The sequence below is a fragment of the Solanum stenotomum genome, chromosome 3, assembly GCF_019186545.1.
Source record: "Solanum stenotomum isolate F172 chromosome 3, ASM1918654v1, whole genome shotgun sequence".
Classification (NCBI taxonomy): Eukaryota; Viridiplantae; Streptophyta; class Magnoliopsida; order Solanales; family Solanaceae; genus Solanum; species Solanum stenotomum.
Window position 1 is genome coordinate 43,997,344 of NC_064284.1, and position 19,433 is coordinate 44,016,776.

Below are 19,433 nucleotides of genomic sequence, written 5' to 3' on the forward strand. Positions count from 1 at the left end.
TATTCGATTAGTCAAATTACTTCCAGAAACAAGTAATAAAAATGGGGGTTTTTGTGGAACAAATTGTAAGAATTTAATAAATAATCAGTAATCAAAACTCAATTTTGGTTGTTATCAAGATGAGAGAAATAACTAGAATATACGTGTTCCCCACGCAGTAATCCTAGTAATAGCAATCCTTTCCTAGTATACTACATGCAAAGTGATAAGTTAGGTATCTTTAAATCCTTGATCCGGCATCTAGAAAATTTCACCCCGTACCTTGGTCCGGCTACGTGTGTATAATTTACTAACCCTTACCTTTACCTCATATTAGACATCATAATCGATGTTTGGCTTAGTTATTACTTCGCACCAATCGACACTAGCCTATTAGATAGTATCACACTAAATCTATGTTGATAATTATTTTCTTATTGATTACCTCCTTGGTCCGATAAGTAGCAACAAGGCGAGTTCTAACGCGTGCACTCGTTAAAAAGACTTCTAAACAAAAGAATTATCAATGATGCAAAACAGTATTCAAGAATTGTTTATTTACTATTCATACTTTGTTAATCACTCATGGTTCCCACAACCCTAGTTGTGGGGTTTAGTTACCCATAATCATATGAACACAATTCATTGTTTTAGATGAAAGAATTATGAACTTACGTAAGAAGAATAATATACCTAGAAATTCAACTTGAATTGCAACACCAAAATCTTCAAAACGAACTTAGGAAATTAATAATTGCTAAAGTTGCAAGTTAATTTCCCAAGTCAAGAACTAGAATAGAATAATAGTGTCTAACCCCCAAAAACGAGGTTTACATACCCTATTTATAGAAAACAAGTCCTAAATTAAAAGGGAAACAAAATAAGGAAAGTTTGTTACAGGCACGCGTCTTCATTCCACGAGACTGACTCACGGACCGTCAATGGATCTACGGTCTGTGAATCCCTTCCGTCAGCTAGGACGTAGAAAATATTTCAACTTCCAAAAATCAGCTTCTCTGAAGCAAACAACGAAACTGCAGTATGGACCGTAGATCGATCTACGGTCTGTCAATCCCCTTCCGTAGCTCCACACTTGGAATCTTCAAAAATCAGGTACTGGAACCCTCGCAGTATCAATCTACGGATTAACAGTACGGTCCGTAGATCAATCTACGAACCATTAATGGTCACTGTGGTTCCACACTTGGTCAGATTTCCCTGATTTTCTTTCCATGCCTTGGCTTCTAATCTACGACCACCATCTACGAATCGTCAATGGACCTACGTTTCGTAGATCACCTCTGTAGATGCCCTTTTCTGCATTTCTTTCAGTTGTCTCTTTATTTCCGCGCCTGAACATCTTTCCTACCAAATATGATAAAAACACATAAAAAACCATAGAAAAAGGCCCTAGACACACATAACTTGTGAGTGAAATGTATTAGAAATACCGTAAACTCACGGTATATCAACACCCTCAACTTAAATTTGTTGTTTGTCCTCAAGCGACGCACTAAGACTCTAAACGACACTTGTATAGAAGCAAGAATTTCAAGCACAAGAAATCATATGGCTCTCTATCCCACTCACTTTCCAGGTGCAACATTTGTTCTCTTAGATTTGACAAGCTAATTCATGTGGATCAAACCATGACAACGATCGACCAACCAACACACAACATACACCGTTTTACTATCACTAAAGTACCAACTTTCCGACAATGCAACTAGTGCCCTTACTTCAAACGAAATCCCTTTCTTTCACACAATGGCTATGGCTTTAAGTACAAGGATTCATTCAACACTCGCACTCAGAAATAACTTCAAGTACAATTAGTGCTCAATACCATAGGCTTGCCGTTATTTTCACTACTTAGACTCCCCACATTAGACTCTAGGATCACTATAGGACTTTCTTGGCTTGTAACGTAGGCTCAGGGTCAGGTGTGGTACATTTGGGTACTTCTTAGTGACTTTCTGCCCTCCTTGACATTACACTTGGCTTTCAACCTCTTTCTGCCCTATTTTTTTTCATCCTACCGTTTTACCTTCTTTCCCTTGATTCTTTTCAACCATGGATGTGACTTTAGGTTTTGTAGATCTTTCTATTTGTCATTTTTTTTCTTTTTTTTCTGCGTTTTACACTTTTTCTTTCGCTTTCAACAAGTCACATCCATTCCTCACTTTTCTCAACATCAAACTCTTTCCATACCCATTTTTCTTTCGGTTTCCTCTTTCATTGCCACCCTCAACTTATGGATTTTCCATTGTTTGAGGTGCACAAAATCCAAGGTCGGGTTAGGGCCAAGATTGAAGTTATCTTTTACATTAGACACCCTCAACTTAGGCTTTTGACCTAAGTCGAGGTGCACATGCCCAAAGAGGGACCAGGGCCAACATAGCAGATTTATGGGAAGGTGAGTTCGGGGTTTAGAAAGAAATGGTCTAATTTTAGGCTCAAAGCATTTGGATCAAAGGGAGCATTTATATCATTTGGTTATATCCTTCATTTAGGCAATTTGTGGACTTATCAGAACAAGGGCCTATGATCACCTCCTAGCTTCTAAAGTGAATTGTCTTAGCAGGACTAACCGGGCAAGTTCTAGTTTTGCACAAAAACTGTTTGAACAATCCACTATTCTCACACACACTTGGCACATAGTTTCATTATCAGATTACCCAGTTCAAGTTTCAGCCTAAGTCATGCCATCAGGTTGATTCATTATCATGTCATACTTAAAGCCAACACATTCAACTTGTCTTAGCCTACCAATTCTAGCACACAAGTCAAAATTTGGACGGGTATATTTTTCATAAGCCATCATGCTTCATTCTTGTTCATGCTTCTATACATACAATCCTAACACATGCCGGTTCAACAGAAATTAAACAGTCTCTTGGGGAAAAAGAACACAGGCAAGAAAACCCCAAGAGAAGATTTATGAATTGGGTTACTCAGACTTCGCCCTATCACTAACAATCCATTTACACCACCCCCAATAAAAATAGATGCTATTGTCCCCAACGCATACAAGAACAGTAAAAGATAGTGGATTGGATAAAGCAAACCTGTGGCGCAAAGCACCGATGAATCATGCACGACCGGGTGAATCCGATTTCCCGGAGCCCGCTAAAACAATAGTAGGGTCACCCTCAGTAGTGCCCACATCATCCATCATAGCACCATCAGTGGTGCTCACAACATGCCTCACAACAGGCGGGACCTCTACAACTAGGGTAGAACTCGATGCCCCTGCAGCACTCTCAGGCACCCTCCACTGGTGCAACTCTTTATCTAAAATCGAAGCCTTCCTAGCCTCCTTCTCCTGCCTACGCTATCTCTTTTGAGCTTTTTCCTCCTCAATTCAATTAGAACGGTGCCTCTTACCTTTGGCATGTGTAGGCTCAAGCCCCTCCTCGGCGGTCTCACTGAATAAAGCATTCAGCACCGTATCATCAGCCAGTGCAGTAGGTGCGGCCTGAGGCTCAATTGTAGGGGCGGCAAGAATGGCATCAACGTCAGTCCAGAGACTGGCTAACTCAGCCTGCAAAGAGGATAGATATATGGTCGGGGCTGATCGCTCGAGGACTCATAATTCAAAGGCATCAAGACGCTTATTTACTGCCTGGACCTTCCAGTCCATCATGCCCTCCATCCTTCGCTCCATTCTGGCCTTAGACTCGGCTATTGACTTTTGCATCCAAGGCTAGATGTGATGCAGCAGTGTGGCCATCTGAGCCTCCAATTTATGTACTCTGGCCAACGGGACAACAGTAGCTCCTAACTGTGGGGTGGACCGGAATGAACTAGGAGCCATACTAGCAGCCTGGGAAGAGGAGGCCGGGACGATATCAAAGTGATCTAGTATAATAATATCACCGCCCTGTGCCTGCCCCACCGTGTCTGCAAGATCAGCGCTCAGGGGAGGTACCTCAATCTGGGGCTCTCTACGAGGTGCCGCCACATTTGCCTCATCTCAAATGAGGCTTATATACAAAGCCCCAGTAGGGTGGATCAACCTATCACAATGCCAAATCGGCACTCCAGAGTCCCTGCACAATTGGAAAATCAAACATGGAAAGGGGTAAGTAGTGGAGGTCTTAAATGCCCTCTCATGAATCTCTGCCAGCAGCATGCGGGCAAAGTCAATCTCCACTCCTGCTACCAGTGCTACAACCATGATCACTCTGTCCCATGTGAGTTGGTTGTCAGCTTTTGTCAGCGACACCATGTTACGCACCAACAACCAGAAGAACTTGGCCACAAAATTCAATGTGGCCTTTCGGATACCTAATCGAGGTGCGACGACCCACTCTGCACGCTCGCCATCTGCAACAATGTACTTAGCCAACCATAGTATTACAGGCTCTCGTTGTTCAGCATTTCTCTGGAAAGCACCGCTCCGCACGATGTCCCATCTATACTCAAACTCCGTTGTGTTTAGTGACCAAGAGTGACATGTGGTCGGTCAATAGAGAAAGTGGCTAATGGTGGCATGTGATATGTCCACCGGACAACCCCGAACCATAGTGGAAGTGAAAGGATCTTGGTCCATGGTCTTTGACCTCTTGGAGATCGAGCCACGGAGAGTGGCAGCATAGGAGGCGTAGAACTCTCGCACAATCTCCTCACTATAAGTCATAGGGTCTCGAGCCATCCAATCACACTTGTGAAGGTTCAAAAGTCGCTGGATGTCAGGGACAGGGACAGTGTGCAAGCTCCCCATGAGGACTATGCGCTCCTCTGTAATAAGTTGGGCCATCTTCCCTTTGTTATTTCTCATCTTGGCATCCCGACAAATCTGTCATTGGCCCTCAACACACCATCTGTTTGGCTCGCCGGCCACTGGAGTAGGATCTTCAATCCTTGGTGCTGATACAGACTCCGAGCTAGTGGAATCATTAGACGAGGCAGCTTGGTCATCCTGGCTGGACCCTGTGGCTGACTTGGCATTGGACCTCGAAGCATGGGCAGACTTGGACCCTGAAGCATGGCTGGACTCAAAGCCGGAAGCATGGTTGGACTCAGAGCCCGAAGCATAGGTAGACTCGGAGCCAAACACAGACCCAGTAGCTGAACTTGAAGTAGCCCCAGTTGGTGACCCGATCAGTGTGTGCTCCTCATCAAACTGGAAGACAGTGACTACGTCGGTGATCACCTTCTGGGAGGTGCCTCTGGTGGCTCGGGGTGCCGTGGGGGAAGTTCTTGTGTTGGGAGGAACGTATGTTGGATCTTTTTCCGTGTCCGTGTCTGTGTCCTCATCAATTAACCTGAAGCTAGGAGCAACAGATTTTGACTTGCCCTGTTTTGCTTCTTGGGTGCCATCGTACCTGTGGAAGCAATATTAGTGCCAAAACTAACCATATGCAAACAAAAAAACTTTTAGAACTATAAATGAACAGTAACAAAGTCCCAATAAAATTTCAGACAGAGGCTACAGTGGTGATCCACGGAGGAGACCTATGGTCCGTAGACTGATCTACAGTCCGTGGAACCCTTCCGTGGATCAAAGGGCCAACAATATTGGTCACAGATGGAAACCACGGATGTACAGAATGGTCTGTAGATGATCTACGGACCGTAGTCCACATCCGTGGTTTCACAGTTGGTGAGATTTTCAAGTGCATCAACCCACGAACCCAATCGACGGTCCGTACACGGGGTATCGTGGATGCGATCAGTGCCAGGTTTCAGCCAATCTTTATTTGTAAGTCCACATCTTAGACCATTTTCAACAATATCCTAGTCTAACCATGCATTTTAACATTGAATCATGCTAGTTTTTCATTCTCAGGATTCCGATTAATCATTTGAACAAGTATTTAAGACAAACTTTGGAACCCTAAGTCGAAACTTACATGTAGACTTATAATCACATACAACAAGGCAACAATCACTATCTATCGTTCCAAGGCTTTTGTAACTTCCAATTTTATCATGCAATTTCATCTAACAATTACCCAAGGTCAAGACCCAACTCACGACTTTCTATATTCAATCTTTGAACCGATATTCAAAGTGAGGGAAAAGTCTATTACCTTACAAGAAATGAGGAGTGGGGTGATTGCGTGACGAAACTAAGCTTAGCAAGACCAAGGAATCACCTCTTCGTTACTAACCCAACACCGAACCCTTTTGTGGAATATGGAATGAGTTGTATTCGTAAATGGAAAGGAATTGTGGGAATTATGGGGGAATGGAAGGGATGATTTTATGGGTGAGTTATGGAGTGACTTAGGGAAGTTATGGAATGGTGAAACGGTTGGAGAGTGAATGGAGGGAAGTGGAAATGATTTGAAATTAGGGGAGTTTTAAATAAGGGGGTACGGGTTGGGTCAGACAGAATTAGGGTTTGGACCCACGAGACCCCGTCTACGGTCTGTGAGTTGATCTACGGTCCATAGATGATGACCGTAGATCACTCTTACACTTAGAAAAATTTAAGGGCTTACCTGGGATCTATGAACACCATCCACGGTCTGTGGATTGAACGACGGATCGTCGATGGGGTCCGTAGGCCTCTGCACCAGACCATTTTCTGCAGATTTTTCATGGTGTACCTGAACACGTAGCAACCAATAGGCTATTTTTTTTACATTTTCTGGACACTTTTTAGACACGGACTCTATGCTAATTCTAGCCAACACTAAAGAAAACTAAAGAATTTATCTAAATTGATACAAAGACGCAATTAAACAAGAGAAAACTACTAAATGGAAAATAGAACCCTGTCGTTGGCTATATTGTATATCTTGGGTTGCCTCCCAAACAACGCTTGATTTAACTTCACGGCACGACGGAAGTTTCTTGATTACTCAGCCTTCGTCAAGATTGTAGGCCTCAATCACTTCTTGCACAGCTTCAGCATTTCCCAGATAGATCTTGATCCTTTGCCCGTTTACCATGAACCTTGTTCCTTCACTATTCTCAAGCTCAACCGCTCCATGGGGGAGCACTTTTGTGAGCAAAAATTGCCCAGTCCATTTGGACTTGAGTTTTCTTGGAAACAAGCACAACCTAGAGTTAAATAGAAGCACAAGATCACCAACCACAAATTCTCGCTTTTCAATTCTTTGATCATAATACCGCTTCATTTTCTCTTTGTACAAGGCTAAACTTTCGTAAGCTTTTAGGCAAAACTCATCAAGCATATTCAAGTCATTCATTCTTTGATTAGATGCGGCGCCCCAATCCAAATTTAGCTTCTCTATTACCCACATCGCCTTATGCTCTAGCTCTACCGGTAAATGACAAGACTTCTCATATACAAGTTGGTAAGGAGACATACCTATGGGGGTCTTGTATGTCGTGCAATAGGCCCATAGAGCATCATCAAGCTTCCTTGACCAATCCGTTATATTATCATTCACAGTCTTTGCCAAAATCTGTTTGATTTCTCTGTTGGATACTTTAACTTGCCCACTAGTCTGCGGATGGTAAGGAATGGCTATATTGTGACGGACACCATATTTCTCAAGTAGTACCTTGAACAACTTATTACAAAAGTGAGAACCTCCATCGCTAATAATAGCCCTCGGTGTACCAAATCTGGAGAAGATATTCTTTTTCAAGAATGCGGTGACACTTTTACCTTCATTACTGGGGAGCGCAACTGCTTCCACCCACTTCGATACATAATCCAACGCAACAAGAATATACTTCAACCCATATGAACTCACAAATGGACCTATAAAATCAATGCCCCAGATATCAAACAACTCTATCACCAATATAGGATTCAAAGGGAGCTCTTGCCTCTTTGAAATCCCTCCTTCTCTTTGGCAACGATCACAAAACTTGGCGAAATCATGAGAATCTTGGTGGATGGTAAACCAGTAATACCCACACTGCAAAATCTTATGTGCAGTTCGAATTCAACTATGATGCCCACCAACAGGCGATGAATGGCATGCTTCAAGTACACTCAACATCTCAACCTCGGGCACACAGCGATGAATAATCCCATCAGCACAACTACGATACAAGTAAGACTTATCCCAAAAGAATTTCTTCACATCATGCATAAACTCTTTCCTTTGGTGAAAAGACAAATCAAGGGGCACAATATCGTTTGCCAAATAATTAGCAAAGTCTGCGAACCAAGGAATCAAATCATGAGAAGCAGCCAATATCTGTTCATCTGGAAAAGCATCATTAATTTCATCCCTATCTCCAAGCTTTAGCGTAGCCTCTTCTTCTAATCTGGACAAGTGATCGGCAACTTCATTTTCGGTCCCCTTTCTATCTTTTACCACAAAATCAAACTCTTGCAGCAACAATACCCATCTAATCAATCTGGGTTTCGCATCCTTTTTCACCATCAAATACCTCAATGCAGAATGGTCAGTACGCACTATGACCTTAGTACCTAGCAAGTAGGATCAAAATTTCTCGAATGCAAAAACCACCGCAAGAAGTTCTTGTTCGATCACAGTATAATTCTTCTGGGCCACATTTAGAGCTTTGCTAGCATAGTAAATAGGGTGAAGAATTTTCTCTCGCCTTTGTCCTAATACTACACCAAGCGCCACTCCACTCGCATCGCACATTACCTCAAACGGTTGTCCCCAATTCGGTGAAATAATGATAGGTGCAGTAACAAACTTCTCCTTCAACTCTCCAAATTCTCTAAGACAAGCATCATCAAAATAGAACTTACACTCCTTCTCGAGCAATTTGCACAACGGATGTCCAATTTTTGAGAAATGTTTGATGAATCTCCTATAAAAACCTGCATGCCCAAGAAAACTTCTAACACCTTTTACAGAAATGGGTGGCGGAAGCTTTTCTATTACATCAACTTTAGCTCTATCAACCTCAATACCTTTCTCTGAAATTCGATGACCCAACACTATACCTTCTTTAACCAAAAAATGACATTTCTCCCAATTCAGCACCAAGCTGTAGTCTTCACACCTTTTAAGCACCTCGGCCAAATGATCTAGACAACGATCAAAAGAATCACCTACTACTGAAAAATCATCCATGAACACTTCAATAGTGTCTTCCACTTTATCAGAAAATATAGATATCATACAGCACTGGAAGGTTGCTGGAGCATTGCACAACCCAAATGGCATCCGTTTGAATGCAAAAGTCCCATAAGGGCAAGTGAAGGTGGTCTTCTCTTGTTCTTCTGGAGCTATAGAAATTTGATTGTAGCCTGAATACCCATCTAGAAAATAATACCTGTCATGCCCCAAACTCGAGAGGCGCAACTGGCTCCTAATGCCAAAACTCAGGCCCGAGCCGACCCTGTTGAACCATTTGCTACTAGTGCATGGCAGCCACACACAATCAAGAAATCAAACAAGTATATCTCGGCTTAAAACTAAGTCATCGGCCGGCAAGGCCCCTGTCAACTAATCTATAACAGAAACAGCTACTCCCAGGAGATCATATAAATAAATAGTCAACTAGCACAAAAGTCCTAATTGGGCCGTCGAGGCCACCATGATATCTATACCAAAACTAAAAGCAGGTATATATCAATATAATACATCAAACAGCTCACAAGCTTCCGCCAACCAACAACATAGGCCAGTATGGCCATAACGTAGCTATAAACCCCACACACTAGTCTGCAAGCCTCTAAGAGTAGTAAAGATTGGTGGGACAGGGCCCCAGCCTACCCATAAAGATATATACAACAAAATGTAACAAACCTCCCAACTCTGGCAGCTCCGGAGGAAAGGGGCTAGCCAACCAGATAAAAGTCAATCCTGCTGCTGAGGAGGTCTACTCAGTCGTCTGTCAGGACCTGCATGAATGAATGCAGCGCCCCCAAGGCCATGCGGCGTCAGTACAAAATAATGTACAGAGTATGAAAGGCAATAGACTATAATGAGGTATCCTGATATACTAGAATAATCCAATAAATAAATCAAGGCTAAGATAAGTGTACTGACCTGCTCCTAAATCTAAACTTATCAAAAATAATAAAACAACAACCTAACCAAGCCCCCATAAGCTCGGCAGGTACAAACAGCACACAAGACCACCTACTCAATCCCCCATAAGCCGGAAAGGTGCCAATCAGCCTATATACCCCTATCAGTAGTCCCCTAGCCCCGTAGGCAGTCACATAGCCCTCTTAGGCCTTAATATAGCCCCTTAGGTAGCACATAGCTCCTTTAGGCATCAACGTAGCTTATAGACAACTCATAGCCCTTTTATGCAACAACATGGACCTGTAGGAAGAACATAGCCTTCTTAGGCGTCAATATAGCCTTGTAGGCAACTCATAGCCCTGTTAGGCATCCATATAGCCCTGTAGGCAGAACATAGCCCTTCTAGGCATAGATCACATTCCTGCAGCTAACCACAATAGCCTCAACGACAATAATAACAATACAACCGCTAAAAGCGAGCAATTTAGTTATAAGCAACCTATACAAATAGCCTCTTAAGTCGTGTCCAACATAGGGACGCTACTAACTGAATAAGAATCCCGACAAGGGAGGATTATATCAACTCGAGCAGCCAACAATATATCAAGGATAACAACCCAAATACATTGCTTCTAAACTTTAAGGAAACATGTCGTAAGTAGGGAATAGCCTTAACATACCTTTCCAATGAACGCTCGAAAGACCGTAGTTCCTTCACGAAAGTTGTTCCTTATGTCCTAAGCTTCGCAAACACTATATATACACAGCTGGTACGCACCTATAAACAGTTTATAATTAACCTTATATCGGCAGATTTGCCATATTGCCCCAACTTGTCAAAACGTCCGTAGAAATTCATAAAAACAATCATAAAAGAGTCCTGAGATGATTACCTTAGTTAACCAAGTTAAAACCTTGAAGAAACACCAATAGTTACAAATTTATATCTTCAAAAACCAGCTCCAAATGCAGCAAATAGAAGGGAAAAATGATTGCCACGTGTAGGAATTACGTTTCTAGGCACGGGGCAACGTTTAATGGTAGAATTCGTCAAAACTAACCTTCACCATGCTAGGACTCCATAGGAACCCTCTCCTAAGCTTTTTTTCTGGTTTTGGAACTGAAATGAACTGATTCTATGGCTAAAAACGTTATATAGCCGACATACCATATTTCTTTACCCGACCTGGATCCGACCCAGATTCTGTCTTGGCAGTCCCTAGTAAAACCCTCATAACTTTTTACTCGGATGTCCGTTTAATACGGGGTTTTGTGCGTTGCAAACTAGACTCGTAGGCCTTCGATTTAATGGGAAATAGGCCTTCTAACTCTTTATATATTGGGAGAAAACATCCAATACATTTGACCCAAATTTTAAAGAAATCTTTAAAAAGGAACTTATGATAACTTTTGCCAGTTACTTAACTTCAAAACTTGAGATAAAACCCTTGAACACTTAAAATATGACATACCACATCCTTTTTAATCTATTACTCACCCTTTTTGTCTTTTCACGACGGTACGAGTTAATTTAGACGTTTTGGAAAAGTTGGGGTGTTACAATACCAACCCTTTCCTGCAAGTCAATCCAACATCTGGTCCATGAAAGGCATAGGAAAGTGGTCCTTTTCTGTCCTCGCATTCAACTTCCGGTAATCCATACAAACTCTCCATCCAGTAAAGGGCCTCATTGGAACAAGCTTATTTTTTTCATTTGGAACCACAGTAATACCAGCATTTTTAGGCACGTACTGCACAGGACACACCCAACTACTATCTGCAATGGGGTAAATAACTCCCGCATCCAGCCACTTGGTGATCTTCTTTTTAACTACCTCTTGCATAGGTGGATTTAATCTTCTCTGGTGCTCAATATTGGGCTTACGATCTGGCATGAGTTAGATTTTGTGAGAGCAAATACCGGGAGGAATCCCAATAATATATGCAATAGTCCACCCAATAGCTCGCTTAAACCTCTTTAACACAGTCACCAAGCACTCTACTTGTCTCGCATTCAAATCTGCCGCAAATGATGACCGGTAAAGTATTCTCTCTGCCAAAGTATCATACCTCAAATGTGGTGGTAGAGCCTTAAGCTCCAATTTTGGTGCCTCCACAATAGATGGTCTCGCGGGTGGGGACTCGTGATTCTTCATGTCTAACTTATACTTCTTTGGTTTGGACTGATATTCTCATCTATCGAGTGTGACTACCAACTCATCATACTCTTCAATACTATCACTATCAAAATTCATCATAATTGCTGCTAATGCCTCAACACCTAGTCGCTCTTCAATTTGCACTTTTGTCCCACTCTCCACTCTGTAAGTTATAGCAGATACTGTTTGAAGCTCACCACTCTGCTTCATGGACCTACAAATATTGAAAGTTGCTTCTTCATTGTTCAGTCTGAACTTCATCTGTCCCTTTTCCATATCAACCAGCGCACGCCCTGTGGCAAGAAACGGTCTCCCAAGGATGATGGGAACCTCAAAATCAACCTCACAGTCAAGAATCACAAAATCTGCCAGAAAAATGAAAGACTCCACTTTCACTAGCACATCATGGAGTACACCAATGGGCCTCTTCACAGTTCGATCGACCATTAGTAACCCTATTGCAGTGGGCTTTGGGTCCCCTAGACCCAACTTTTTGTAAATAGACAATGGTATGAGGTTTATGCTAGCACCAAGATCACACAATGCCTTAGCAAAGTGTAACAACCCTATAGTACATGGGATTGTGAAAGCACCAAGGTCTTCTTTCTTTTGCACAAGAGATCTTGTAGCAATAGCGCTACAATGCTGCAATTTAACATCATCTTCAAAGCTCAAAGACCTTTTCTTTGTCACCACATCTTTCATAAGCTTCGCATACCTAGGCATTTGCTCCAAAGCTTCTATCAAAGGAATGTTGATAGAAAGCTGCTTCAACATACTAATAAACCTGTGATATTTACCATCTTCAGTCTTCTTCACTAACCTTTGTGGAAAAGGTGGTGGAGGTCTAGGTATGGGGACCACTTTCTGAAATATCTCCACTTCCTGCTCTGTTGCCGTCTCAGACTCTTCTCTAGCCTCTACCACATCATCTTCTTTTCTAATCTCTGCATCCACCACAGAAGGCATAAATGGATATATGGTTTGCTTACCCCCTCGAGTAGTAACTGTCATTCAATGACCATCATTCTTTGGATTCTGGATGGTGTTGCTAGGAAGAGTGCCAGGTTGACGTGGATTCACTATAGTAGACAACTAAGTCATCTACTGCTCTAGATGCTTTATTGACACTGCATGGGCATCAACCTTTTGACCAATACGAGACAAGTCATTTCTCATCTCCTTGGCATTCTCATCAGTTGCATCAAACCTTCTCATCATCTTATGCATCATATTTTCAATACGTGCCAGATTGCCTCCAGTTTCCCTAGTACCAGATTCCCGATTTTGAGGGGGAACATAAGGTCCAACCCGATCGTTTATGTTGCCATAGTTGTTTCGGTTGTAGTTGTTGTCGCGATTGAAGTTTCCATCCCGAACATATTGACCCTCTCGGTTGTAACCTCTTATGAACGAAATGAATCTGTCCCATGAGCTACTCACAGACTCTCCAGGTAATGCCACAAAATTATTTACCCTATCTTTGTGATTGAGCATCTTGGACACTGGATAATATCTTGCTAAGAACACATCTCTCAGTTGGTTCCATGTATAGATTGAGTTATAAGAAAGGTCAGTGAACCATATAGCAACCTCGCCTGTCAGTCATAGAGGGAACACTCGCAATCTGATGACATCCATATCCAAGTCTGGTCGACCTACACAGCTCTGGCAGAGCACCCTTATCTTAGCTATGTGAGCATGTGGGTCCTTCGATGGAAACCCTGAGAACAAGCCCCTCGCTGTAAGCATCTGCATTAAGCTACTGGTTACCACAAATGTGTGCCCCGGAGGCAAAGGGGATAAGACTAGAGGTCCATCAGAGTCAGCAATATTGACGTTGCCCCTGTAGTTGTCATGCAGTTGTGGGCCTAGTGGAACATTCACCCTCACTGCATCTCCCAATTGATTTTCAGCTAGACCTCGATTTTCCCCACCAGCTACTCTTGGCTGTTGTAACTCGACTGCATCACCAAGATTTACTCCGATAGGATTAACTGGAATTCCTTGATTGTTCATTCTTTGCAATGTTCAGTTCAACTCTGGATCGTACGGAGTTAGTGGTTCACCCTGTCTTCGTGTACTTGGCATACACTAGAGTCAGAACCTGAGAGAGACAAAAACAACAAGAAAAAGTAAAATTAGGAAATATTTGACTAACGTTCAATAATGTAGTTAAAATAAATCTAAAAGCCAAATTTTCCCCAACAGTGGCGCCAAAATTTGATACGCTCAAATTACACCTCCCTAAAGAAGCATAAGCGGTCGTTATCAAGTAAAGAACCCAACTTGTAGGTTGGGGTCGATCCCACGAGGAAAATGGTTTAGACTTTAATTTAACCAACAATTATATTCGATTAGTCAAATTACTTCCAGAAACAAGTAATAAAAATGGGGGTTTTTGTGAAACAAATTGTAAGAATTTAATAAGTAATCAGTAATCAAAACTCAATTTTGGTTGTTATTAAGATGAGAGAAATAACTAGGGTATACGTGCTCCCCACAAGCTCGTAACGCAGTAATCCTAGTAATAGCAATCCTTTCCTAGTGTACTACATGCAAAGCGATAAGTTAGGTATCTCTAAATCCTTGGTCCGACATCTAGACAATTTCACCTCGCACCTTGGTACGGCTACGTGTGTATAATTTACTAACCCCTTACCTTTACCTCAAATTAGACATCATAATCGATGTTTGGCTTAGTTATTACTTCGCACCAATCGACACTAGTCTATTAGATAGTATCACACTAAATCTATGTTGATAATTCATTTCTTGTTGATTTCCTCCATGGTCCGGAAAGTAGCAACATGGCGAGTTCTAACGCGCGCACTCGTTAAAAAGACTTCTAAACGAAAGAATTATCAATGCATGCAAAACACTATTCAATAATTGATTATTTACTATTCATACTTCGTTAATCGCTCATGGTTCCCACAACCCTAGTTGTGGGGTTTAGTTACCCATAATCATATAAACACAATTCATTGTTTTAGATGAAATAATTATGAACTTACGTAAGAAAAATAATAATCCCAGAAATTCAACTTGAATTGCAACACCAAAATCTTCAAAACGAACTTAGGAAATTAATAATTGCTAAAGTTGCAAGTTAATCTCCCAAGTCAAGAACTAGAATAATATAATAGTGTCTAACCCCCAAAAATGAGGTTTACATGCCCTATTTATAGAAAAACAAGTCCTAAATTAAGAGGGAAACAAAATAAGGAAAGTTTGTTACAGGCACGCGTCTTCATTCCACGAGACTGACTCACGGACCGTCAATGGATCTACAGTCTGTGAGTCCCTTCCGTCAGCCAGGACTTGGAAAATATTTAAACTTCCAAAAATCAGCTTCTCTGAAGCAAACGATGGAACTGCAGTGCGGACCGTAGATCGATCTACGGTCCGTCAATCCCCTTCCGTAGCTCCACACTTAGAATCTTCAAAAATCAGGTACTGGAACCCTCGTAGTAACAATCTACGGATCAATAGTACGGTCCGTAGATCAATCTACGGACTGTCAATGGTCACCGTGGTTCCACACTTGGTCAGATTTCCCTGATTTTCCTTCCATGCCTTGGCTTCCGATCTACGACCACCATCTACGGAGCGTCAATGGACCTACGGTCTGTAGATCACCTTCGTAGATGTCCTTTCCTGCATTTCTTTCATGTGTCTCTTTATTTCTGCGCCTGAACATCTTTTCTACCAAATATGATAAAAACACATAAGAAAACCATACAAAAAGGCCCTAGACACACACAACTTGTAAGTGAAATGTTTCAGAAATACCGTAAACTCACGGTATATCAGCCGGATCAACTTGTCACAATGCCAGATCGGCATTCCAGAATCCCTATATAACTGGAAAATGAGACAAGGAAAAGTGTAAGTGGTGGAGGCTTTGAAATCCCTCTCATGTATCTCCGTAATGAGCATACAGGCAAAATCAGTCTCGAATCCCGTAACCAATGCTGCTACTATAACCGCGCAATCCCAAGTTAGCGCGTTGTCAGCCTTCGTTGGAGAAATTTGATTGCGAACCAACAACCATAAAAATTTAGCCACAAATGTGAGAGTGGCCTTCTTGATGCTCACGCCCGGAGTGGTGACCCACTCAGCTCGCTCTCCGATAGTAGCAATTTGACTAGCCAGCCAGTGTAATAAAGTCTCTCTTTTCTCGGCGCTATGCTGGAACTCCCCGCCCCGTACAATGTACCATATGTAGTCAAATTCAGCCATGTTGAGTGCCCAAGAGTGATCAGGGCCAGGACCATAGAGGAATCGGCCGATAGTGGTCTCAGAGATATCTACAGAAAATCTGTGCACTAGTGTAGCTGTGAGGGGTTCCTGGGCAGTGGGTCTGGCATTCTTATGGATAGAACCTCGAAGAGTTTCCACATGGAAGCATAGAACTCCCTCACAATCTCCTTACTATAGGTGCCTAGTTCTCGAGCCATCCACTCACAGTTGTGACGTTGAAAGAGCCAGTGGATTTCTGGTACGATGTGTAGGCTCCCAGTAAGGACTTTGCGCTCCTCTATAATAAGTCGGGCCATCTTCTCTTTGTTATTTTCATGTTGGCATCCCGATAAATTTTCCATTAGCCCTCAACACACCATCTGTTTGGCTCCCCAGCCACCAAATCAGGGTCGTAGCTTCGTGGCACCGGGACTTCTCCCGAACTAGTGTCCTCATCAGACGAGGCAGCTCTGTCATGTGAACATGAACCTGTGGCAAATCCATAATCGGAGCTGGAAGCATGGGCGGGCATAGAGCTGGAAGTAGAACCAGCCTCAGAATCGGAAGTCGAACCAGCCGGTGACCCGATCAGTGTGTTCTCCTCATCAGACTGGGAGACAGTGACTACGTCCGTGACCTCCTGATAGGATGTATTTCGGGTAGCTCAAGGTGCAGTAGGATATCTCCTCGTGGCCGGTGGAACATATGTTGGATCCTTTTCCGCGTTTCTGTGTTCGTCAATTAGCCTAAAAGTAGATGCCACAGATTTTGATTTTCCCCTTTTTGAGTAGGTCACTTGCTTCTTAGGCGCCATGGTACCTGTGGATGTCTAATTAGGACCAAATTAAACTCATGACTCGCTCAAAAAGATTTTAGAACTAAGAACGAACAAAAACGAAAACAAAGAAAAAATTTCAGACAGTGGCTTCAGTGGACACCTACGGTGGGCATCTACGGCCATATTCAACAATATCCTAGTCTAATCATGTATTTCAACATAAATTATGCTAGTTCGTCATTCTAGGGATTCCAATTACTCAATTTTTACAGGTATTTTCTGCAAGATAAGGAACCCTAAGTCGAAACTTACATTTAGACTTGTATTTCATTTACTTTTTTGCATACAACAAGGTAACACAATCACAATCTATCGTCCCAAGGGTGCATTCAATTCTCATTTAACATACAATTTCACACATTAATTTACTCAAAGTCAAGACCCAATTCCGGACTTTCTATAATCAACAAATGAATCAAAATTCAAAGTAAGGGGAAAGTCTATTACCTTACAAGTAGCGGGAGTGGGGTGATTGTGTGTGACTCAATGCTTTCGATACCACAACTTTGCCTTTACGCACCGAACCCGTACACTGGATTTCTTAAGAAGTTTTGGGGATGAGTGGAGTATGGAGAGAAAAGGAAATTTGGGATTGTGGGGAAAAAGAAAGGGATGATAAATTGGGGAGTTATGGAGTGATTTAAGGGATTGGGAAATTTAGAAACGGTTTGGGAGTAAATGGAGGGAAGTGGGAATGATTTGAAATTGGGGTATTTTAAATAGGACGGGTCCGGATCGGGTCAGGCAGAACTAGGGTTTGGACTCATGAGACCCCGTCTACGGTTCGTGGGTCGATCTACGGTCCATAAATTTGGACCGCAGGTCACTCTTTGATTTAGAAAATTTCAGAGACTTACATGGGATCTATGAACGCCATTCACGATCCGTGGGATGAACCACGGACCGTCGACTCTACACCAGAATTTTTTTCTGCAGATTCTGCTTTTCACCCTTGCACATGTAGCAACCATTAGCCCTTTTTTGTTTCACATTTTCTGGACACTTTTTTAGACATGGACTCTATAGTATATCTAGCCAACACTAAAACAAAAATAAAACAATTAGGTAAATGAGTACAAAGAAGCAACTAAACAAAGAAAACTATTAAACGGAAAATAAGAACCTATTGTTGGCTAGATTTTTACATCTTGGGTTGCCTCCCAAGCAGCGCTTGATTTAACATTGCGGGACGACGCAAGCCTCTTGATTACTCAGACTTCATCAAGATAGTAGGCCTCAACAACTTCTTGCACATTTTCCGCGTTTCCTAGATAGATCTTGATCCTTTGCCCGTTTACCATGAACCTTGTTCCTTCATTGTTCTCAAGCTCAACCGCTCCATGGGGAAGCACTTTCGTGAGCAAAAATGGCCTGGCCCATTTGGACTTGAGTTTACCCAGAAACAAGCGCAACCTAGAGTTGAATAGAAGCATAAGATCACCCACCACAAATTCTTGTTTTTCAATTCTTTGATCATGATACCTCTTCATCTTCTCTTTGTACAAGGCTAAACTTCCATAAACTTTTAGGCGAAAGTCATCAAGCATATTGAAGTCATTCATTCTTTGATTAGATGCGGCGCCCCAATCCAAATTTAGTTTCTTCATCGCCCACATAGCCTTATGCTCTAGCTCTACCGGTAAATGGCAAGAATTCCCATATACAAGTTGGTAGGGGGACATACCTATGGGAGTCTTGTATGCAGTGCGATAGGCCCATAGAGCATCATCAAGCTTCCTTGACCAATCTGTTCTATTAGAATTCATAATCTTTGGCAAAATCTGCTTGATCTCTTTGTTGGAAACTTCAACTTGCCCACTAGTCTATGCATGGTAAGGGGTGGCTCCATTGTGGTGGACACCATATTTCTCAAGTAGCACCTTGAACAAATTATTACAAAAGTGGGAACCTCCATCACTGATAATCGCCCTAGGTGTACCAAAAATCTGGAGAAGATATTCTTTTTCAAGAATGCGGTGACACTCTAACCTTCATTGTTGGGAAGCGCCACTGCTTCCACCCACTTCGATACATATTCAACTGCAACAAGAATATACTTTATCCCATGTGAACTCACAAATGGACCCATAAAATCAATACCCCATACATCAAACAACTCTATCACCAATATAGGATTCATAAGAAGCTCTTGCCTTTTTGAAATCCCTCCTTCTCTTTGGCAACAATCACAAGACTTGGCGAAATCATGAGCATCTTGGTGGATGGTAGGCCAGTAGTATCCACACTGCAAAATCATATGTGCAGTCCAAATACCACTATGCTGCCCACCAACATGCGATGAATGACACGCTCAAGTACACT

At 42.2% G+C, this 19,433-nt stretch overlaps 1 long non-coding RNA gene across 1 annotated transcript; it reads right to left on the reverse strand.

Moving 5' to 3' along the window:
- Positions 1-9,497: 9,497 nt before the first annotated feature.
- Positions 9,498-10,834, reverse strand: LOC125860601 (uncharacterized). The gene is made up of 3 exons (XR_007445865.1): positions 10,763-10,834; positions 10,550-10,647; positions 9,498-9,739 (listed from the first exon to the last, which is right to left on the reverse strand). It is a non-coding gene; the product is annotated as an uncharacterized LOC125860601 (long non-coding RNA).
- Positions 10,835-19,433: the final 8,599 nt, after the last annotated feature.